Source organism: Denticeps clupeoides, chromosome 12 (assembly GCF_900700375.1).
Source record: "Denticeps clupeoides chromosome 12, fDenClu1.1, whole genome shotgun sequence".
Classification (NCBI taxonomy): Eukaryota; Metazoa; Chordata; class Actinopteri; order Clupeiformes; family Denticipitidae; genus Denticeps; species Denticeps clupeoides.
This window is the reverse complement of record NC_041718.1, coordinates 13,615,230-13,639,775: the sequence shown is the minus strand read 5'-3', so window position 1 is coordinate 13,639,775 and position 24,546 is coordinate 13,615,230. Positions and strand designations below refer to the sequence as shown.

General features: G+C 44.2%; 1 protein-coding gene across 1 annotated transcript in view; it reads left to right on the top strand.

Annotated features, from left to right (window-relative positions):
- Positions 1–8,387: 8,387 nt before the first annotated feature.
- Positions 8,388–24,546, top strand: part of LOC114800707 (chemokine-like protein TAFA-2) — a 61,641-nt gene continuing 45,482 nt past the window's right edge. Inside the window, exon 1 of the mRNA XM_028998410.1 lies at positions 8,388–8,874. The gene's annotated coding sequence lies outside the window, so the exon portion shown is untranslated. The remainder of the gene's footprint in view (positions 8,875–24,546) is intronic.

Below are 24,546 nucleotides of genomic sequence, written 5' to 3'. Positions count from 1 at the left end.
CACCTTGACAGCAACGTCTATTCACTGTAAATGTAAGCAAAAACCAGGCTGGAAACGTGCAAACCTCTTTAACTGGCTGTGAAGAGCGTGTGAAGAGTGTGTAGGAAGTGGTTATAATACTGATTTCCTAACCACCCAGAAGCCACTTTAGGAACGCAGTAGATGTGGTCCATTCTTTAGTCTTTTTTCATAGTCTATTCCAGTTAAAAAAATATTACACAGAAAATAGTTCTTATGTTTGCTGTTTTTAGAGTAAATGCGGCACATTATAGTCTACAATAAGTGTATGAGTTATTTATAACCTGCACATACATGGATATACACGCTACTACACAAGACTTAAGGTGTTTAGACTTGCAGGTTGTTTGACTGGTAAAAGCATCTTTATGCATGGTGTGGTTGATGGCCAGACAGTAGTACTTGTTACTATTGGTATATTGCAGCAGCAATAAAGGGTTCTCATCATCATCATCATCATCATCAACCAGTCCATTACATTACACAATGCAGATGGCCTATGGGAACAGCTTAAATAATACCGAAGGGTGCTAACTTATCGCTATTATTTTGACAGGGGTGGGGACCTCTGCTGACAAAAGCAGTGCTGAGCCAGGACTTTTCAGTAATACTGGAGAGAAGTGTTATTGTACGAAACATGGAATAATTACATGGTTCACTAACATCCATGTCCCCGTTGTGCATTTGCGATTAGTGTAGGGCTTCGTTTAGATTCTGTGTGTTTTGCTGGAGTTGCAGTAATGCGGCCTGAGGGCCATGATTACAACACATGGAGTAGCGCTTGAGCACAGCACCACTCAAGGTTATTATATTGGTTAGCTAGCACGCCAATGATGTTCATTAGTATAAACATTATTTAGTTGCCTAGAGAACACCCTTATTATGACTGATATGAACAACAAGTGCATTCTCATGATAATTAGCCAAGATCCTCATGCTTTCAAGCTCTAATAATGATATAGGGTCCTCCAGTTTTCACAGTACTTGCACACAATTAGCGCAAGGAAACAGCAAATGTGGAAATCTTAAACTTAAAAATCAGCTCTTCTGATCTGCAGATGTTCGTTACCCAATAACCGGAACACAATCAAAACATGTATCTTTAATATTTTATTTGTATTTAAGAAGCATGATGGTTGGAGAAACAGAGTCTTTTGAATGCAGCTTGAAGGCCTAACCTGATAAATGGTGCTCTGTTAAGATGTCAGCTGGACTAATCCACCGAGCTCAGGGGTGTGAACCAAGACCGCCTCTCTCCAGCTCATGTCTCAAGACAGGATCAGTTTTTGTGTGTGCATGTAAGGATGGGTATTTATAATGTCAAAGGGTTTTTTATACATTGCAGAATGAATACTACCGATGTGAACGATCAAAATATGGTTTGACTTTCTGTTATCCTATTAGACAATGTTACACCAGTGATTCATGACCCTACTCCACATTGCCACCATCAAGGTGCATCCGTTAGCTAACAATGCAACTGCCAATGTACACAATGTACAGGGAGCAACATGGAGATGAGGTAACGTGACTCCTTTAAATTGGCAAGATGGCCACTGCCAGCCGCTCAGTCACTGATTGGCATTCGTCTACTTGACTCGGCTCGTTCAACTCAAATTGTAAGATTGATCCTGATTATCTCCTCACCTCTCCATCCTTCCCCTTCATCCTGTCCCTTCCCCAATTCAACCTAGAACAGGAACCACAACATCCGTGTGGCGTTTCAGCTCACACCGGCTCTCGTTCGCATATTAAACTGGAGGAAACTTACCTGCCTCCTTGCATCCAACCGCACCAGGGTTTCTCAATTCTTCCAACACAAGCTCACGTTCTGGTCCCACATTGGTACTGTGACAGAATGACTGAGACTTCTGTTAACCCCGCGGAATTTGCCGCATTATGTGATCAAGTGGTCCGCCAGGCCACCCTCATTGAATGTTTGTCGCAGGAGGTCAGCCACCTGTGGCAGCATTTATATGAGGTGGCTGCAGGGTGCCAGGGGCATTACGCAACGGACATGGCGCAAGGTCCTTCTCCACCACCCTCGGTTCTTGAACCCAGTCTGGCTCTCCCGGAGCGCTGGAGTGAAACCGAGGGGAGTGGTAAGGCGCTTCTAACCACATTGTCTCTCATCTTTGATCATCGCGCTCTGGCTCTCTCTGCTGACTGGCCCCGCCCCAGAATGGCCATTGTGGTTAACGCCCCCACTTCCATGTCACTGACGTATCCAGCCTTTGTGGCAGAATTGAAAACTATGTTCTGACATCCAGACGGCGTGAAGGACGTGGGTGGTAGTAGCCTAGTGGGTAACACACTCGCCTATGAACCAGGAGACCCAGGTTCAAATCCCACTAACCTCCATTGTGTCTCTGAGCAAGACACTTAACCCTAATTTGCTCCAGGGGGGGACTGTCCCTGTAACTACTGATTGTAAGTTGCTCTGGATACGGGCGTATGATAAATGCTGCAAATGTAAATATCTTGTCGCAGCTCTACCATCTGCGCCAGGGTTCCTCATCAGTCAGCCAATTCTCCGCAAAATTACGGACCCTGGCTAACAAGACTCCGTTGGACGCCCATGCCCTCCAGATGATTTATTATATCCGCGGCAAGTTGGTCAGTCGGGAGATGCCAGGGATATATGGAGCCCTTATCCAACTGGCTCTATGTATCGCCCGCCACCTGCTGAGAGAACTACCATTTCAAATCTGGTCGTGCACCGGGCTCCCTCGACCCGCTGCCACTCATCCAGATAATCAGGGGGAACCCATGCAGCTCTCCTCACTGATCAGGAGAGAGAGCAATGATTTTGGGAGGGCCTGTGTGCGCTTCACACCACCTCGCAGTCTGCCCCATCCGTCCAGGAAACGGGTCACCCAGTTGATTGGAGCAGCGCGATCAACTGGGCCTCTTCCTCCCCCCTCATTGACTCACCCTCTCAGCCGTCCTGGAGTGGAACCAGCACGCAGTCTCCACCACCACCTTTGTGGACATCCTCCATGTCAACATCAGAACCACCACGTCCAATCCTAGTCACCGTCCCTGCCTGTTATCACGACCTAGCCGCCATCTTCAGCCCATCCAGAGCTGCCCAGATGCCACTCATCGGAAGGGCAACATGGCCATTGACCTGCTACCAGGAACCATGCCACCTAGAGGACATCTCTACTCCCTTCTCTTAAGTAGAGCAATTGGCCATGAAGCAGTTTGTGGCAGAGGCACTCCAGAATGGCACCATCTGCGCATATACCTCACCGGCCACGGCAGGGTTCTTCTTCATAGTTAAAAATCGAACACCCTTGCCACTCACCAACACTGCCCTTGATGCCCTCTCAGATGCCAAGTATTTCAAGAAGCTGGAGCTGCGCTTGGCATACAATCTGATCCGCATTTGAGAGGGCGACGAGTGGCATTCATCACACCCATCGGTCACTTTGAATCACTTATCATCCCCTTTGGACTGTGAAATGCACCCGCCGTCTTTCAGCAGTTCATCAACTATGCTCTCCACGACATGCTGGGACAGTGGGTGTATGGCTACCTTTACTCACCTACCCTGGAAACCCACATCCAACATGTGAGAGCAGTCCTAAAGAGATTGCTCACTCACCGGTTGTACTGTAAGCTGGAAAAATGTGCCTTCCCCCAACAACAGTTTCGTGGCTTTGCGAATTTCTATTGTAGCTTCATCTGTGGCTACAGTACAGTCACAGCCCCACTCACTGCTCTCACCAAACCTTCAACACGGCCTTTTCACATGACCACAGATGCCATCCACGCCTTCAAGTCCCTGTGCCTTCATTTCACCACCGCCCCTGTCCTCCAACATTCAAAACCCTTCACTTTTTTTGTGGAAGAGGACACGTCAGATATGGGTGCTGGTGGTGTCCTCTCCCAACGTGGCCTAGGCCAGAAACTGCACACCTGTGTTGCTTCTTCTCCCGGAAGAGCGTTACGGGGTGGGGGACCGTGAGCTGCTAGCGGTCAAGTGGGCGCTCGAGGAGAGGCGACACTAGTTGTAAAGGTGTGACACTCCCTTTCTGGTCTGGACTGACCACCAAAATTGTCTCAGATCGGGGGACCCCACTTTGTCGGAGAAATGTACGACTGCATTAAACACACAGTTAAAATATCCCAATATCCATGACTGGGTATCAGTTTTCTCTGATTTGAAAAAGTCTTAATTTTTTATCAGCTATTCCTTAAGCCTCACCACCCATTTTGCTCTGTTTAGTCTATGAGATGAAACAAAATTGTATTAGTCATATGAATATGAAAAATACAATGTGGTAATAGTCCCATGTTCAAACCTCACTTACTATCAATGTGTGTCTGAGAAAGACACTTAAACCCTGAGTGTCTCCAGGGGGATTGTGCCTGTAAGTCGCTCTGGATAAGGGCGTCTGATAAATGCTATAAATGTGAATGAAAATAATGTGAGCTTCTGTCATTGTTTGCACTCAGAACTGAGCAGTAACTTTTTACTGTTTCTATTGCTTTTTTGTGGCATTGCAGAAAACATGTGCAACTTTATTACTTGCATGCAAAATGTAAGATTGTTTTTGCTGAAAATGCATCCAGAATGTAATTACTGGTTTGCGGTGACATTAATAAAATACTGAGTTACCAGAGATCTCGGTTCATATAGAATGTGGTTTCATTAACATTCTGTGGTGTTCCATGGCTGGTAGATGATGCTTGCATGGTGAAAAACATTTTGGCTTTTTAATTTCTTAGCCACACCTAACTTGCTCCATCTCTTTAGACAAATGGCTTTAATCACCAGGCACTGATAAGGGACAATATATTTTGTAAATATAATTACACGCAAAGCAATTTCAGAAGATGGCGTAGTTCTCATTACTTGTGCTAGTAATCCATTTCCCTTGCTCCTGAATGCAATTGCTTCTCATTCTGTGATTTGACAGGCCATATGACCTACAAAATTCATCATCTGACATTCTTTAGTGGGGAACATGACAGTGTTGTAACACTTATTACATTCAACTTTCTGGCCCACTGGCTTTTAGATATGTGCTTGTTATAGAGCTCAGTTGGTTTTATTCTACTCACAGTCTGGCAGAAATTGCATTAAGTTCATTGGAAATTTATTAGGAATTCAGAAAGCAGCTCTTTCTTTGGTCAGTCAGCAAACTCTGCTCTCTGCTGGCCTTTTCTGTTAACTGCAGATTATTTACACATTTTACATAGTCACTTTGTTGTGGCCAAAAATTTTGAAAATGACACAAGCAAGTTTCCTGCTTTAGTTTTTTATAATATGAATTTGCATACACTCCAGAATGTTATGAAGAGTGATCAGATGAATTGCAAAGTTCCCCTTTGCCCCCTCAAAAAACATTTCCACTGCATTTCAGCCCTGCCACAAAAGGACCTGCTGAGATCAGGACTGTAGATCCTGTTGATAACACACTTGAGAGTTTTGACAAGTGCAAGGCTGCAGATCATTCAGTTAGAATAACAGACTGCAGCTTTAAAAGGAGGGTGATACTTGAAACCATTGTTCTTCCTCTATTAACCATGGTTACCTTCAGTTATCATTGCGTTGCATAAAAAGAGATTCACAGGCAAGGATATTGCTGCTACTAAGATTGGATCGGGGTGCCATCGTTGCAGAGCTTGCTCAGGAATGGCAGCAGGCAGGTGTGAGTGGATCTGCACGCACAGAGAGGTGAAGACTTCTGGAGGATGGCCTGGTGTCAACACTTCTCTCCAAGAAAAAGATCAAGAACAGATGAAGTTGCAAGCAGGCTCACTCACAATTTTGACTAAGACATTGAACTGGAGGTGGACTAGATGCTAATATCACTTGTAAATGAAGGTTGCCCAAGTTATATTGCATTTTGTCTCAGCACGTCTTGGCCATGTCACGTCCATGCGGGCATGATGAGGCGGGTGCACAGAGAGCAGGACGAAGAGTGACGAGGAGATGAGGAATGAAGGACGCTCTCACCTGACATCACGAAACCGGGGTTTAATTGGTGAAGCACAAGACAGGGGAGACATCCGAGACATTGACACTGGTAAACATGGAACATATCGTTAAAGACCTGAAGGCGAACAGAAACGAACAGGGCAGCTTTATACAATTGATACAGGTGAAAACGATTAGGGAACATTACACATGACAACAATGATCCCGGACCGGATTAACCCCATTTCGGACCGGATCGTGACAGGCCAGTTCGAGAGACAGTTCTATTTTACATCCTGCAACACCATCTAGTGGTGCAGGCAAACCAAGCATTATGGGCAACCTTAAAAATCCCGTCACACACCACCCTGTGGTCAGTTTGTCAACAAGCTGTTTAAATATTTTTCAGAACATTATGAGGGAACTGGTGGAAATAAATAAAAGCTAGAGGCCTACTCCTCACCCTGTGAATGGTTCATGATCTTAATTACCCCACAGCGAAGGAAGGCATAGCGCTCATGAACCCTGCAAGGTGCCTCTTCTATTGAAACCTAGTTAGCTGAAATTATGCAAAAGGGTAAATAAAGGAACAAACAAACAAACAAATAAACAAATAAATACATGTCGCAGAGTATGAAGACCTGTTGAATCTGGGGGCATTGACAGCAGCGGCCATTTGAATTATTTCATCCCTGGGATGCAATTATTGCATCCCTGAGACCATTACGGCTCCATTTCTCTCTTTTTATCCGGCACACTTTTTTCAGGCTGTCTTCTCCGCATCTGCAGAGAAGACAAAGAAGGTTTCGGGCTAGGACTAGGGAGGCCGCAGGCCGGCCCTGTTATTTTGATCGGTGTCCTGTTGGGTTTGGCCCTTCTTTTTTTTTTTTCCATTGCAAGGTCATGGTGGACAGTGAGGGGTGGTGGGAAACAGAGCGGAAATGAACTCCCATTTTTACATGTCTTTTGCAAAAAGACGCTGCTAGTGACTGATTTACCTTTTTCTGTTCATTCTATTTTAGAACTTTATTTGAATGCAGCTTAAAATTGTGAAGACCTCACACTACGTTCCTTCTTCACACCTTCTTTTATGCCTCCTTATCAATGAACAGGAAATCATTCTGACATTTGTTTTATGGGGACGAGAAGAGCATTCATATGAAACATATTCTGAAAGGCAAAGAGACAGTTGGATGGAACAGACCACTCACATATCATGATGATTTGGAAACCTATGATGTCAATTTCAGGTACAACAATACCCTGTTATACCTCGAACTTTTACATGGATGACTGAGAATCTTCACATATCTTGAATTAGATTATCCCGTGCTGTAACCATTACCCATCCATTAATTTATGGTACCTGCTTGTTGAGGTCAGGGTTGGGGTCTGTCCCTCGTAATCACAAAACCGAAACAAACCTTGGGCAGGGTGCCAGTCCATTTCAAGGTGAACCTTTGAGCCAGTAATGATCTCTAATTGCAGGCTTTAAAATGTGCATTGCTTCAGCCTGGAAAATGCTAGTCACCATGTGGCCTCAAATGACCGAAAATGACAGCACCTAATTTGGATGCTTTTCAAATTTTCAAATTAGGTTGCAAATCCACCGTGCCAACAACAATTACACTCTAGATTTTGCTTATTCACATGACTTAGCTTATTAGTGCTGCTGTGACTCGATTATGGGCTGAATTTGATTTAAACGTCATATTTGCAGGCATGAAACTTTACACTTATAATGCAATTTTGAAAAAAAAAAACTACAACAATGAAATCAAAGCTAAAATGATGTGATGGGATGTGTTGCACGCAATTAGCAACCGAGTAATAAGACAACCAATCTACAAGGTACAAATCTATCTTCACTTTTAAATAAATGAATGATTAATATGAAGTGATTGTCATTGTGATACACTGCAGCACAGCACACGGTGACACAATGCTTTTAACCATCACCCTTGGTGAGCAGTGGGCAGCCATGACAGGCACATTTAGAGCATTTATCAGACGCCCTTATCCAGAGCCACTTAAAACCAGTAGTTACAGGGACAGTCCCCCTGGAGACACTCAGACACTACCATTGCTCAGGGACACAATGGTAGTAAGTGGGATTTGAACCTGGGTATTCTGGTTCATAGGCGAGTGTGTTACCCACTGGGCTACTACCACCCTTATGCCTTGGCGGATCGGGTTTCGAACCAGCAACCTTCCGATTACGGGGCCGTTTCCTTAACCGCTAGGCCACCACCGGCATCCATCACAATCATGTCGCTGCTGTATGTTCTGGGCACTTCTAAAGATTTCTAGTCCGACCAGCTCCATGCCGGACCCGGAGTTCCACCGACGGCCGCCAGGCGGCGCCATTTCACCGCCGTGATCGGCGGCCGGATCCCCCTGCGCGGCCGAGGCGGCGCTTCAGACGCGAGGATCTCTCGCCTCCGCGTCGGGCCCGACCGCAGTCCCAGCGCCTCCTTTCCGGGCGAGGAGCGAGGCGGCGGACAGCATGCAGCCGGAGGCGCACCAGGAGCGGCGCAGGACGCACAACCCCGCGGGCCCGAGCGTCACTTCCACCTTTAAATAATAATAATAATAATAATAATAATAATAATACTAAAATAAATAAATAAAAAAAAACCCACGCTCGTCCTCGGCGCCGAAGTTGCGAACTTTTGCGAGGCTGACCCGCGAGGAGGAGAGTTGTTGCCACACGGCGCGGAGATCTTGTTCCAGACTCCTCTCGACTCAGGGAATTGCGCGTCTGGGAGTCTTCGAATCCAGAGCAAGTTTCCGTGCATTCATGCTCCTGTCATGCGTTCTCCTCCCCGGGAGCGATCTGGCACACGGGAAATTATTTCTTCTTTGATTATGGAGAGCAAATGAAGGGGTCGTTTTCTCGCCAGCAGTTAACATTATAACGACAGGTAGGTTATTTATACACGTATATAAACTCCCCGCTTTATAAAATACTGCTATAGAAATGCTGTATGGTATAGAAAATGTGGAATGGAAATGTTCTTTGCCCTGCTTTTACATAGCAAGTGCTTTCATATCGTAAATTGTAATATTATAATAACGTTACAAGCGTGCGCACCGTGAATGTGCCGGAGAAAAATCCCACGGCACCAGGTGTAAAAGTGCGTGTCTTCACACGCGTGTGCTAAAGCGGAGCGGTCCTCGGACCGACGGATCTATCGCCGGTATCGATTCCGATGCGGTAGCTGCCCGCCGAATCCCGACACCGGGTTCGTATGCGTGATACGCAAACGGTGAGAAGGATTCGCGACGGGGTCTCGGTGTAAAAATGGAGCCGTAATTAAATGCAGAGTCCTTGTTAAGGGTTTAATTGCAGGCAGAATTCTCCCTCTCTCTCTCTCTCTCTCTCTCTCTCTCTCTCTCTCTCTCTCTCTCTCATACACACACACGTTTCAGAAATGTTGGGGGTTTATCTTGTGCAGGTTACAGGTTGGTCCAAAAGAGATACATGAAAAACCCGGTCACAGCCTTCATTATGACCGGATGGAGCGACAAGAACAATCTGACCAGTTTAACCCAGTGGGTCGACCAACATGACCAGCAGTAGGGGATGCCCCCCAAACCCCATGCTGTTTTTACCCCCACTGACCATTCGCGCTTTAGCACCAAGTTCCTACAACCAATCAAAATTCTCAACATGTCTGAATGAAATTGTTTTCTTATCGTGTCTGTGTGTGTTTTTAAGTTCTTGTAAAAAGTAGCCTAGTGGGTAGTAGCCTAGTGGGTAACACACTTGCCTATGAACCAGAAGGACCGGGTTCAAATCCCACTTACTACCATTGTGTCCCTGAGCAAGACACTTAACCCTGAGCGCCTCCAGGGGGGGACTGTCCCTGTAACTACTGATTGTAAGTCGCTCTGGATAAGGGCGTCTGATAAATGCCGTAAATGTAAGTCAGTTCCATATTAGCCCCCTGGGCAGCGCGGCTCTAAATGGTTCTGGGTTGACGGTGGCCTCCTCCTCGGACCTCCTCTCCGAGGCCTGACGTCCCGCGCTCACCCTTTCTGCTGTGAACCTTCATCTGCCCTTCGGGCCACGCTCCCCGCCACAGCCTTCTCCACCGGGTGTGGGTCAGCCGTTTCTTTTTTTACATTTTCTTTTCGTTTTTTTTTTTTCTTCTCCCCCCTCTGTCTCGCAATTAGTGCCATCATCGCATTTCATCCAGCGGAACGGCGGTGGTAACGGGCTTAGCTTACAGCTCCGATTGCGCGCATTCATTCAATTCTGCCGTGATTAATTGAGGTCCCTGGAGAGCGGGAGGAGGCGCCGTAGATCCTCGCTTTTCACGCCCGGTGACAGGTGACCCATTACTGTGTTTTATAGATTGCCGTCGGCGGCCCTTGAAACTGCCTGTGGCCCCTGTGTTCCGTTGATTTTATTGTGCTGTGTTATTTGTAGGAAGTGCTGACGGGCAGAGCAAAGGGCGCGGCGGCGGGTATTATTTCATTATTTTCCGGCCGAGCTGGACTGTAATAAAAGTCCACTCTTTACAGTTTGTGTGTAAATAGGATTTAACACTTTATAAAAAAAATGTTTTGTTTTTTTTTCCTTTTCGGGCTGACCAATATGACAAAATGGGGTGCTGACTCACTTTTTATCATAATGGTCTTCTTATTCCCCGATCTACTAGGAAGAGTTTTGTTCGGATCACAGAACTGATCGTGAGGAAAAGCTTTAACGCGTTAACATGGGAGACAAATCCTGGTCCATTTGAGATTTCAATTTGAACCAAATAAGGTTTGAGTTTAGAAGAGGAGGTGTTCCCTGAATATATGAGTCTGAGATTTTCCCGAAGAAACCCAAAGTTGTGATGCTGGTTGGAAGCAGGTGTAGACTGGGAATGTGTGTAGGGTCTGCAATGTCATGTGACATGTGACTCCATGGATGAACACACTGGTCTGGATGGAGAAGAACCAATTCAGGTAGATGGCTGCAGAGCTAAAAGTCACTCTGTATCAGGCGAGAGGAAGACACCTGAATTATTGTGCCGCCATCCTGTCCCCACCAAAGAAGATCCTTCCTAGATCCAGGAATAGCACTGAGCTGGGACCCCGCCCCCCAATTCCTGTTAATGTGAAATCTCTTGGCATGTCTACCTTTCGGCATAGAACCTTTCATTGAACGCGTTGCTATGTACAAACCAGCGACGCTACTGCCTGATTACCTACCTTTGTTAACCTCTGCCAGCTTCCCCCGGCTTGTTCCCACCACAGCATGATAATGACTGCAGCACATGCTTTTAAGTGGCTTTTGCGGCGTTAAAGGTGCTAATGGCAGGAGGGGCGAGCATTTGATTTTCGGAGATCAGAAGCAGGGGAACGCTGACTAATGAGATGGTTCTGACTCGAATATTCCATTTACTTATTCCCCTTTTCTGTCTGTGTGGATATGTGTCTCTGTGGCTTTTCCCACTTTCTGCCAATGCAATATGTATCAAAGGTCTGAATATTATACTAGATGGCGTTTATCCACGTTAAATCGTAACAGCCTTGTTTACCCAAAAACAAAACTGATTTTCTTCTGGGACCTGCTTCATTCCGTCAGAGGGAAGAGATTATTTAGGCTTGTGTACCTGCAGTGTGGCCTGCAAGGTTGAGAGGTTCTAGCATCTTCTTAAACAGTCTGCACTTTTCACACGTCAAAATATCACTCCACGGGCACTTTTTTCCAAACCGCCGCTGAGCGCAGCGCTATGTGATAAAACCTGGGGCTTGTTTGCCCGTGTGAAATAAGTTGATTAGAAGCACAGTTTTGTGGTAAATCAACCAGAATGTGGAGTAGCTTGCATGAGAGCTGTCAATCATTGGGCTCCTCCCATCTTGTAAGAGAAATAATTACGCGCCAACAAAAAGCAGACACAGATAACCGCCATAAGCACCATTTAACGTTTTGTCTAGTTATTTAGGTTTATCCTGAGGACCCTCGTGGCACATTTGAAAACAGCGCCCTGCATTTTCTAATGGAGTCACGTGTCGGTTCTTGCTGATCGGGAGATGGCACCTCAGTCCCCTAACAACCCGTTGGCCGCGCACTCCAGAAATAACTAAATCGCTGACGGTTCGGGAAAGGTCAGAGGTCAGCAGAGCCGCCACGCCCCCGGGCAGGCTCACTCGCCGCAGGTTTACTGGAGCGTTCCTGCAGCTCCTCGGGCCCACTGCCACGATAAAGAGCGAAGTGGCAAACACCTGACAGCCGCGCGCGAGGTGTCAGCCCGAGCGCCGGGATTTATTGCTGCCGGGCATGCGCGTGAAGCGCGTGGTTCTGTGGCAGCTGCGGCTGCGTAACGTGACTAATAACCCGCGCAGGGCCGTGTTGCATTAACAGGCGGCTTGATCACGTTAAACAGCTTGCCTTGTAAGATCAGCGAAACATGCTCGGCGTGGGTTTATTGGGACGTCTAATTAACGTCATACGAATCTCCTCAGATAAACCACAGTAGCCAGTCAGGACTTCGGCAAAGCCTGCCCATTAATTTGAACAAATCCCATCCATTCGCTTTAATTAAGCCCCCGCAAATTAAACTGCTCGGTGTGAAGACGTCGGGCTATTTTAAGAGCTGTCGGTAAACGGTGCCCGGGCGTGCGACTCCCGCAGCACATGGAGGGGACGTCGCCGGTGCCCACCCCCCCCGACCTGGCCCTGCCTGTTCTCCTCTCAATGGATTCAGTCCAATCTAGGGAGCCGTGACGGCTCATATAGGAAGGAGCTTAGCCAGCTTCCCGTGGCGAGAGGAGGAGGCGCAGCAACACACAGGGATCTGCTGAAAAAGGGAGACGTACCAAACATATTGGCATATTTAATATTTAGTTCTAATAAAAAGATCTAAATGAACGTCTGAGGTTATGATGATATTTGCATAATCCATGTTTTTAACGATGTGTAAGTGTATTCGGAGTGACAGTATTGCAAGGCTCATGTTATGAGAAGCCAACATGACAAGGCCTTGTCCTCAGACGTGATAAAAGCAAGTCAGACTGAAAGATAACGCTGAATTGTACCTTTTGTGTGAGTTTGCATGCTGGGTCCCTTGTTTCATCAGGGGCCTACGATGCATAAACAGTGCAGCTGGGTATGAGCGAGCGACATGCGCCGGCAGGATGCTCCGGTGCCCTCGGCGTGGATGAGCAGCGCTTGTGTTTTACGTGCCGTTTAAATGCGTGTGCCCAGCCTGGCCTGCCTGCAATGAACCGTAACAAACAATGCAATGCATCTCCATCTCGGTATGAGAAGATCCAGCAAGGCATGTAGCCTTCTGTTTGAATGATCTGATGTGAGAACACAGAATGTGTTTTTTCAGGGTGCATCGGGCTTCTTGTTACATTTAAACGCATCTGACATTGCTCTTTTGGTGTTTTGGGGGTTTTATTGATTGTTATTGGGGTTTGGTTGAAACCCTGTTCACCTTTCACCCCCTGCCTGCTACACTAGTTGCGTTACAACTAATCGGGGGCTAGTTGTCAAGTGGGTAATACACTCGCCATAAATAAACCAGAAGACATCAGAGTCTCAGGTTCAAATCCCACTTACCACCCAGAGTTGTTCCAGGGGGGACTGTCCCTGTAACTACTGATTGTAAGTTGCTCGGGATAAGGGCGTCTGGTATATGACATTCTCAAAGTGTTCTTAATCTCTCAAAGAAGGACAAGATATCAGCAGTCTTAGCCCCCAGCGCTGAACTGAAGATCATCTAAATATTATGCTAATGCTGTGCTTATTACTGTTTTGACTCAATTTTGTAATTAAAAAAAATGTCACAGTAATGAATAATTTAAGGTAATGTTATATTGTTTTTGAATTATTTTGTGTTTTATAGAAAATAAAAATATGACTTTTGAAGACAATGGCTGGTAGCAATTCACATATTTTTCTCACAGTGAGGTTCGAGTTCTCAGAACAGAATCCTAAATAGTAAAATTGATGGAACCTTTACGTTTATGGCATTTCACAGATGCCCTTATTCAGAGTGACATTGGATAGGTGAATGGCATGACACAGTTATAGTATGAAGCCCTCCAGTTAAAAGTAATTAAAATATCATAGTTGGTGCCAACTACTGGTAAATCACTCTTTTTTTAGTTTAGTTTAGTTCCTGTGATAACTATATAACAGCAAGTTCTTGAGTGAAATCCAAATATATTGAATTGAATCGATTGTGCCCTTAGACATGGACTATCTGGTAACCCTACAGACCTGTTCATGGTCTATTCTCATCACTTGATGTTTTTAAGGACAGAAGGTAGAGTTTTTGCTGATAACGGCAGTGTGGTTTTCTCCTTTATTTCATATAGAAAACTGTGCTCTTGTGCTAACAGGATCTCATCTGAAGCTGATCAGTATGCTTCTCACACAGCCGTCCACCGCAGTGCCATGAATGAAGTGAATACCGGCCTGTCCCCCTCCCAAGTAGGCGTATGCTATTCTGCCAGCTTGACCGGTCTCGGCAGGGGGCTGGCATGACGAACCAACCGGCTTTAGCTCCTACAGCTGGTTGCTCCACCCCTGCAATTCCATGTTCTGCTTCACTCATCTGTGTCTGCTCTTCCAAGATGTCCATGCAGAGCTCTGCTAGCTTTCCTGAACAACACAAAGTCATTTAGAACTTTTTTTTTTACATGAGGTTGAGGCATTTTTTCACTTTTCCAAAAACTCCCCTCTACTCCTGCATTGAATGAATGAAGGATCATGAAAGTGAAAGTGATGTGATTTTCATTGTGAAGGACTGCAGCACAGCACACGGTGACATAACGAAATGTGTCCTCTGCATTTAACCATCACCCTTGGTGAGCAGTGGGAAGCCATGACAGGCGGCCATGTAGTATTGTGTGGGCACCACTGTGGCAACCCTTCCGATTATGTGCTGGTTCCTTTTCTCCTAGGCCACCACTGCCCAATCATGCTGTGGTGTTCTTTTTAAAAACATCCCTCACAGGCAGCTTGTCTCTATCGAGACTGTGGATATCAAGTCTCTCTCCTTGCCTGTCATTAGGCTGCAATTGGGGCTGAAAATTGCAATTAGGGTGTACGAAAATTAGCTTCTGATGCTTGTTATTCCTGAGTTGGCACGGAAAGCAGAGCCAAGCCCAAATAAACCTGCCGAGTAGGTGGACTGGTGCACAATTATAACAAACTATGAAGCTATCTCAGCAGGCCCATCTTGGAGGGGTGGTTCTGCTGTGAGGAATATAACAGCACTGTGATAAAAAACGATGGTGTGTTTTGACCTATACAATCATGCCGTTTCTTCTCTTTTCCACCATTTCACCTGCAAAAGTGAATACTGACCCAACTCAAAAACTGTTCAAGCTACTTAGCTCAGTCCTGTTTGAAAGAACAGTGGACTTCAAAGGAGGCCTCACATCAAAAGCATGGAGTCATGTGGATACATTTATTGTACAGAGCCATCGTCTTGGCCTTGATCTCCAACACGGCATTCAGAATTAGAAATACAACGCAGAGTGTTTTGGCTTAAGTCACCTTCCTAAAATTAAAATAGTCTGAAGGGCAATTGGCTTGTTCTAGGCTTTGATTGGCTTCACACTCATAAATGGTGTGTGTGATAGAGACGGGGAGAGCAATATACTCTTACAGCCATAATTGATGAAATTGCATGTCTCTGTGGAAATATCAGAATCAAAACTGACTATGTGAGGGTCATATTGTCTAAGCTGCATCAAGACCATTGGGGCATACACCAAATCACACACCAAATTATTTTAAAGCGAGGCAGTGAAGGTCAACTTTTTTATCATGGTTCCGAATAGGTAGATGACCTTCATAATATTTTGGATTAGTATGCATGATTTCCATACAAATTACTGATGAATATAAAGAAATTGATGAATATGCAAAAATCTAGTTTTCAGTAGCAAAGGCTTATTGGTATTCAGTGGAGCAATGGAGCTGTGTGATTGTGAACATGCAAGCAAGTTGTCTGGTGAGCAGCTTAACTTGGTATAAAAGGCCTGTAGTTTAATGCACCACAATCTCAAAATCGTATGAATAAATGTTTTCTTTTGGCATTTTTTATGACATTAATGTTAAAGTAATGCTACATTACGTATCTTTAATTAGATGTGAATCTGAGCACGTGACTATGGTTTTATATTGTTGCATATCCAGTAAAGAATGTTTTGATCCAGATTGTTTGGATCCATGTACTGTTTGCATGCATTATTACTATAACAGTCGCATACAGGAGGCCTTGTTCACTGTCTGAAGTACTTGGCATTCGCTCACTCTGCTCTTGAGTTCAGAGAACAGCCTACATGTTTTGTTGTTTTCCTCCAGACCGACACAATCTGCAGCCTATTCCGAAATTGAAAGATTAAATGTCATTTAAGAACTTTTTTCTCCTCAACCAAAGAAGACTACTTTCTGATGGCATCCATTTGCAGAATTATACGCCAATTGAGCGAAAACAATCATCTCCCTTTCTCGGGGCCAGACTGTCTGTGCAGGTGACTGAATTCTCCTGGGTTTTGGACGGGAGCGGGTGGGCAAAGAGAGGAGGAGAAATTAAGTTGGGAAGACTCCCCCACATTGCTTTTCTACTTTTTTTACACGAGACCCAAAATGCTTTGTCATGGCAGCAGGCTCTCTGCTCTCTGCTCTCTCTCTAACGAATGACCTGTCAGGCAGATCCGTGTTTTCTCCTGATCTCTAAAATCTATGGACAGACCATTAGCGCCACCACTGAAACGGGAAGGAAAAGCCAGCCCTGATGAAATCCATCCTTATTTTCTCCTCCAGTATTCCGCTCCCTTTGTCGGCGTTGGCTGAGTGAAAAGTGGCTGTCACTCACAGCACTGGTGCGCTTGCCTCCCCTGTGTGTGGCATCCCTGTCACTGACTGGAGCTGTCACGGATTAACGCAGCGCCCATCTCAGATTAAGACAGCCAGACTCGCTCGCGCTGCGGGGCTGCAGCTCTGCGTGATCATTTCCAATGTTTGTTCATAGGCGCTGTCGAATATTCCAGCCGCTGTAGGCTTTATTTAATCATTTATTTTATTCCACACTTGCATACTACAAGTGTGTTTAGGTCAACTAAACACTGCAAGGAACGGTTTCTGCTAATTTGAGATGGCAACAAAGACCTTCATTGTTTTATGATGGGCGTGATCAGGCTCCCCAGTCATTTGGCTGGACTGCCCACCAAGTTCAGTGACTTTAATAAGCTCTTACCTTGGCCCAAAGCATTTGCATTAACATTTCCCACATTTATGATTTGATTAATGGGAAAAGTTTGAAATGCTATGAACGTCTCTGATAAGTACTAAAAATCAGAGCAATATTCTAAATGACATTCATTTACTTAATAGCAAAAGTCAGCAAATACTATTGTTTTAATAAATGTCACTTTATATTATTTTTATTATTATTATTAAGTAAAAATTTCATATGCATATATTCATGTAAATCAATGCTCACATTAAATAAAATGTACAAATTCATTTATTTTTGTAAATAAATTGAATAAAGCATGGATCCGACTGTTGTTAAAGCAGTTTGGGAGAAGTACACCAAGACTTGAATGGCCTGATATTAATGGTTCTGACGTTACCTTTGTATTGTTATGATGTAGGATGTCCAGAGTTATGAGTCAGCAACAGCAATGCACCAGCTTTTCTTCAAAACTACGTCCATGCAATGGAAAAAATCTATTATTTGCCTTTTCTTACCAGGCACATTACTTCTTAAAACATGTTCCCATGAATTGTTCTTCCTCTGAGTATGAATCTTTCCAATTTGTCAATCACAGAAAATAGCATATGCAGAGCCAGTAATCATTTACTTTATACCATATTTATTAACTGCGATCATTGCCATTTATTTTTGGTTCTCTTCAAAGGATAGTGACAATATACCTCCATTTCCAGTATGTGACAATATACCTCCATTCTCCATTTTCTGGCGTTTCCCTTACTTACGTCCCTTATCCAGTTCTTCTTATTCATGATTCATTTAAAGTTTTAAGGCTCCAGTGTCAATTATTAATGTCTCTCACCAGTGTCAGGGCCTGGCAGGCGGCTGATGGTGCGGTGTTTTTGGATGGACATAGCACTGAGCCACTCATTAATTGATGGCAGAGGTCTAATGGGCTCCCTTACCTTGTTTTCCTTTGGCTCCGCAGCGAACGTTGGATCCCTGTAACTGATGTGGGAATGCTCGTTTCCAGGGATGCGATGTAAAACACCACGGGGGGAACAGGGGGACTTTTCTTCTTCTATTCTGAATCCTCCTTTGAGTAGGGTGCCCTGGGACCAGAGCTTTGGCCTGGTGAGATAGTAGCAGGGAGGGGGCATGGCTGAATGGCCAGGCTACAGGAGTCTGAGTTGAGGTAAAATGTTTTTTTTTTTTTTTTTTTTTAATGGGGAAAGAAAGTTCTATATTTTGTTGGTTGCCCTCATTTCTTTCCTCCTGAGCCTGGCCCTACATTCGGGCTCCATTAGAGAATGACACATGCAAGAGTTGCTCTTCTCCTTGTTGGCTTAATTAACTGTAAACTTGAGCTTCAGTGCAGAAGAACTTAAGTGGGACAATAGGAAGGATGTCTTTCATGAAAGTCCCCCAGTATCAGGCTGAGAACCAGTGGCCAGACAATTTACTTATTTGCCACATTATGACCATGAATGAATTATTACACTGCTAAATGCTATTATACTATACACAAACCCCACAGTCTACAAATCCAGTCATACACAGACACAGGCGTCTCATATAAGGAGAGATTTTTTTCCTCCAGTGCATGTAAACCTGACCCTTTAACAAGGCTGAGACAGAAAATGGGTTTTTACTCCAGCTAAGTACACAGACGCACAGAAAAACAAAAGCTTGCAGAATAAAGGCTGTCAGTGGGGAAGCTTGGTGCAGGCTGAGCACTGTATTAGAAGTGCACAGGAAAATCAATTGGAGAAATACAGAAGCAATTATATTGTCTCCCACACACGCTGGCAAAACGAGTGCCAAGCGAGCCGAGGAACAAATAAATAATTAAGTAGCGGGGGAAAAATAACTTGAAGTGGCGCTGCAACCGACTACGTATGGGTCGCTTTATTATTTTTTTTTTCTTCAGAGCTGCCTGCAAGGGACTCTGGTGACGTCTTGAGTTCGCACTGGACAGGGGGTGATAATGGCAAATGGTGCACAATGTTTCACATTCTTCAGATAAAGACTGTCGTAGTGGCCATGACGTGTGTTGCTGACAGCGGTGAGGTAGACTTCATTTAAATGAAAGTGAAAGTGAAGTGACTGTCGTTTTGAAACGAAATGCGTCCTCTGCTTTTAACCCATCACCCTTGGTGAGCAGTGGGCAGCCATGACAGGAGCCCGGGGAGCAGTGTGTGGGGACGGTGCTTTGCTCAGTGGCACCTCAGTGGCACCATGGCGGATCGGGATTCGAACCCCTGATTACAAAGATCAGAAAGCAGCTGAGGCATGAGAAGTACTTGCAAAGACCAGCTGGGGTTTAAATGCTAATCTGTGACAATTTCTAGGCTATATGGAATCAATAATCTGAAAACGTTCCTGGTGATATTCTGGAAATATATACTATAGCATTTTATCTCTGTGTCTATTCTGTATTATATAAGGAAGTGTTAGACAAGGTCTGTCTGACAGTTCATGTAAAAACAACAAAAACTAACTGGTATAAAAAGCCTGTAGATTTAATATTGCCCCCTTGTGGTCTCCCAAAGCAATTATTTTAAATTTATTAAATTAATCTAAAAGGCCAGTTCATTTTAATACACCAGTAATTAATCAGTGTTGATTTGGTGGCTTTTAACCATCGCAGGTCTTTTTTTTTCTTATGTGTCTGTGCCTAAAGCAGTGTTGCTGCTTAACTGAGACACTCCCCCGAGTTTACTTGCTACAGAGAACTCAACCCAATTGATTTGCAGTCCCCAACATGATCTACCATTCCATCTCATCTGTCCTGCTCTGTTTTTCCTTGCTCACTCCGCAGTGCCAGTGCCTGTGCCATTCCGTCATTAGCATGGCTGTGACATTGTGTTACATCAGCTTCCCCCAGAGCCGAGAGCGCGCGAGAGAAAGGAGGAGCGGTGAAGGCGGGAGCACGGGACTGCGCGAGGCGGTCTGAGGAGTGGCGGACTTGCCGCCAAGTTTTAGACACGCCGATTCATCACCCCGCTCCAGGCGAGTTCATTAAAGCCTCTTTACGGGCTACTGTGTCCCTCCCGCTCGCCGATGCCCAGTGAGATAATGCACGATCAGCCGGGCTGGGCATGCAGACAGTGTGTCAACATCAGCCTCCGCCCCACCCGCTGCTGCACGGCTTTATTTAAGCCTCTCGCTGTGTCTTCTTGCGTAAACACTTTGTTTTTGAAGGGGCTTTTTGATCTCTGTTGTCTTTGCGTCAGATCAGAAGGTAATAATCACAGATCCTGTGATGACAGTTTTGAGAGACTGAAGGGCATTTGGCAGCACATGTATCGGGAAGTGTCATAGATCCTCCGATAGTTACTGGCTGTAGGAATTATAGTAGTCTTAAGTCTAATTCCTAGACTAAATACCAGTTCCATGCCAACAATACCTTACGTCATGCTTGAGATGTAAAAACGAAATTTGAATTCGGGTTGGGACAATAATTGTATGTTCATCTTAGAACATTGACCTTTAGGTGTTTGTTACTTGCAAGAAATCATGGGATCACTACTCATCATGATTGAATTGTTCAGTTTTACAAAAAAATTACGTTGCATGACATAAAAGCAATTTTTGATTTTTTTTTTTTGTAAATCATCTAAAATCTGTAGTATCAGAGTCTGAGTAATTGTGCATCATAACTGTGTAATTAAATCACTGTTCTAGTCACTAGCATGAAACTTGAAAAACAAAAATGTATGCCACCATACGCACACAATTAAAGGGCCACAATCCGAGGTGTACAATATTAAGAACATCCAACAAAAAAAAAGTATTGTGGGAAAATGAATAAACTGTATTATCCAATCAGGTCTGGTTGATCATCCCATAGTATATAGCATATAGTATATGATGAAGGAGTGGGGAAGCTAGTCCAGCCGGGAATTAATATGCATTTGGATCAGATTATATGAAATCAGTCTGATTTTGACAGCATTTTCCAGCATCTGGCATCAATATGAATACCGGGAATGAGCGGAGTGAATGGTGAACTTTTTTATCAAATTATACAATTTCCATGATAGTCATGATTGACAGATTGTAGACCCTTCCTGATTATGTTTATGGCACCATGATTGCCTAATGTGACATTGAAACTGTTGTCATGATTCTGGTCTGTCTCAGGTGTGCGTGTGTGTGTGTGTGTGTGTGCGTGTGTGCGTGTGTGTGTGTGTGTGTTGGGCGGGAGGGGGAGTGTAACAGCACGACAGATGTGGCGTTTGGACGAATCTGCTTTTATGAGGAGCAGGTGGCGGCCCATGATCGCTCATGAGTGCCATCGCCAGCCCCGCTTTGTCCGCGACATTCGTGTGAAGAATTATCGAGCCAACAGGGTGCGCTGGCGTGGTGGGGAGATGTGATGTGATGCATCAGCCCCCCCAGAAATCCATCAGTTCCTTTCCTGCCGCAAAGGGCATTATCTCACAGCAGGCCTGGACAAAGACTTCTCCTGTATTATTAATGCCTCACATATGTCCTGCCCCTTAAAGGTCCCCTGACATGATTTTTTTTTTCATCTTTGTACAGGCCTTAGTTGTCCCCTAATACTGTATTTGAAGTCTCTATCTGAAATTCAGCCTTGGTGCAGAATTACTGTCACTTCGAGCCAGTCCCACGATAAAAACTTCCCCAGGATGCGCCGTTTCGGTGTGTGTAGCTTGAAATTCTAATAAGGAGGAGAGAGGCGGGAAGAGGAGGAGAGTGCCCTATAGAAGTTGAGTGGGCATTCACGGAAATAACTTTTTGAACACCATACCAACCACAATGTTTGGTGCATGTTTGGACATATTGGTGTTTTTCCAGAATAAAAAAATTCTTGATCCGGCCATCTGAACTGCCACTCTGCGAATGGTGAAACAGAGTGGCAAAAGGACTAATATTCGCACTAGTATCTTAAATAATCTCACAAAGTGAAAATTTCGAGACAGGGGCCTTTAATGATGTTCCACTCGACTGTGATTATGCAGTTTGTTCCTCAAGGCGAGTTCCTGACGATGTTCCTTCATTATTTCTTTGATTTATTCTTTATTTGTGGTGAAGGGAGGCTGCTTGAATGGGCTTTGCAGTAAACACAGCAAAAAATAATCTTGAGCACTGTGAGCTGCCCTCTCGTTCCCGTTTCCTCAGGAATGCCAGCGCTTTTCTGATATGTGCCTTGCAAATCCACCGTACCGTTGTTCCGTGAAACAGCAGAGCACCGAGTCAAGCTGTCATGGTGTTCTGCGTGTTGAGTGAGACAAAGGAAAGCAATTGCTTTTAGACTCTTGAGCGTCTTTGTCTGGCTGTAAAACTTTCCGTGAGCCTTCCGTGAGTGAAGCATTTCTCATTCAGTGTCATCAGTGTTATTGCTGAAATGTTTGTCAAACACGGCTGTCTTAATGTCACAAGCGAATGACATGTCAATTGTTTACAGAGCATTGGAACATGCAGGCTATAATTAGCAGCGGGCGTGGAAGTTTTCAATGAGGCGCTGGTGTCACCGCAGCAGGATTTAGTGGGATTGCTACCCTGCTGTGCACTTTGTTCTGTGTTCTGTTGCACTTACTATGAATTTTAGGCCATTTTTGGCAACCTGGGCCATACTAAAGTTTTTGGTGTCAGACAGGCTATTTCTCCTTCATTTCTGTACTTAAGAGGATTGTGCCACTGTGCCGATTTTGGTGGGCCATATGGATGGACTTGCATGCAGTGTGCTCTAAATAACAGGAAAATGAACATTGCCTGGATGTGATTGATCACTGGGAAGCAGGACTGGACAAATGCAATAAAAAATTCAGAATTTGTTTATTACTATGCACACTGAAATTGGAGACATTTACCATGAACCCCAACATTAAGCATCATTACTAATAATGATTCATATTGATGAAATGAGGTTTAGTTATATAAGTTTTGTTAGTATTGTGTGGTAGGGATTTTGGCCATGCCAAGGGATTTTGGCATGTTGTGAATATAACAATTAACACACAGTTGACCTATCATAGCTACTATGGATCCACATAGACCAGAAGGAAAAACTTAATAATTCACCATCTTCTTAGTTAAACATCATGTAATTGTTTACGAATGCAGTCCACTAGACATCGGAATTCAGATTACACAGCAATGCAAAACTGAACAGCATCATATGCATGTGTACACAGCGGTAGGTATTGCTGATCATGCAGCCAATTGTGACACAAAATTACAGATAAAGACTGTGTTAATTTATTCTGACTAGAACAAGTTGCTTTTGGCAATTTTGTAATGACTTCACCACAACATAAAGAAATAAACAAACTAACAAATACAAATAATCTAATGACAAAATGATTGCAATTTTTAATAAAGGTATCGCAAAATCACAAAAGTTGCGCTTTATTCTGTAAAAAGCAAAATCTGTAGCAGACATATAAGATCTACATTTCACATCAGTTGCAAAAATAATTACATTATAATGTGATTATTATATATTACGATCATAATCATGATCGTTCTGGATTTTGAGCATCGTAAGTTTGTTCTGATTTAGACTGTAATCACAGGTTTAAATCCACTTACTACCATTGTTACTACCAAATGTAAATGTATTATATTTATTTATTATGTTCCAATCAACAAAAGAAATGTTTTCATATAAATGGCCTTGGCAAATTTAGAAATTCTACTGCTACTACTGTTACTTCTGATAACAGTAGTTGTGTTGGGAGGTATTAGTTGCTGCCTGTGTGTAAATGAGTGTCCCTGCTGATTTGATCAGTGTGAGGTCCTGTTCTTCTCGCATGTCCCTTGTGTATCTGTGTAAATGATGGCGCTCCACTCTCAATAAGCTGGGTGTGTAAGTAGATCAACCTCTTCTGGTGGTTTCCATGTTACCTTGTGTGTGACAAACTACCACACACACATCAAAATTATGTATTTAGAGTCAACCCATGAATGTGCCGCCTGCCAATCTAGCATCATGTCCTGACATGGCTCCAGTGGAAAGTGACGAGCTGATTTATAAGAGGGAAGTTGTTGACTGGTTCTGGAGAGGAATTAAATCCAGTTCATACATGCAGAAAAACTAGCTCATAGCTGTCCCAGTATGATTGTTTTGTAGTTTTCAGTCCTGTATTTGGTTCATTGAGATATGTGCTAAATGCACTCACTACACACTGTGTATTTACGCTGTTGAGTATATCATTGTATGGACACGAGAATGTGTTTTTTTTTCAGGTAGATTGATGAATTTAGTGTGGGAACCTGTTCTTTTCACTTCACAAGTTAGTAGCTGATGAGAGAAGAAACAAAATCTCCTTCTGTAGATATAGATTGTGGCCTGGTGGCAATTTTTTTTAATTCTGAAGTGCCTCTTCAGTAACAAATAGCTTTTAGGTTAATTAGAATCTTTGCTTACATCTTGTGGAAACAGAG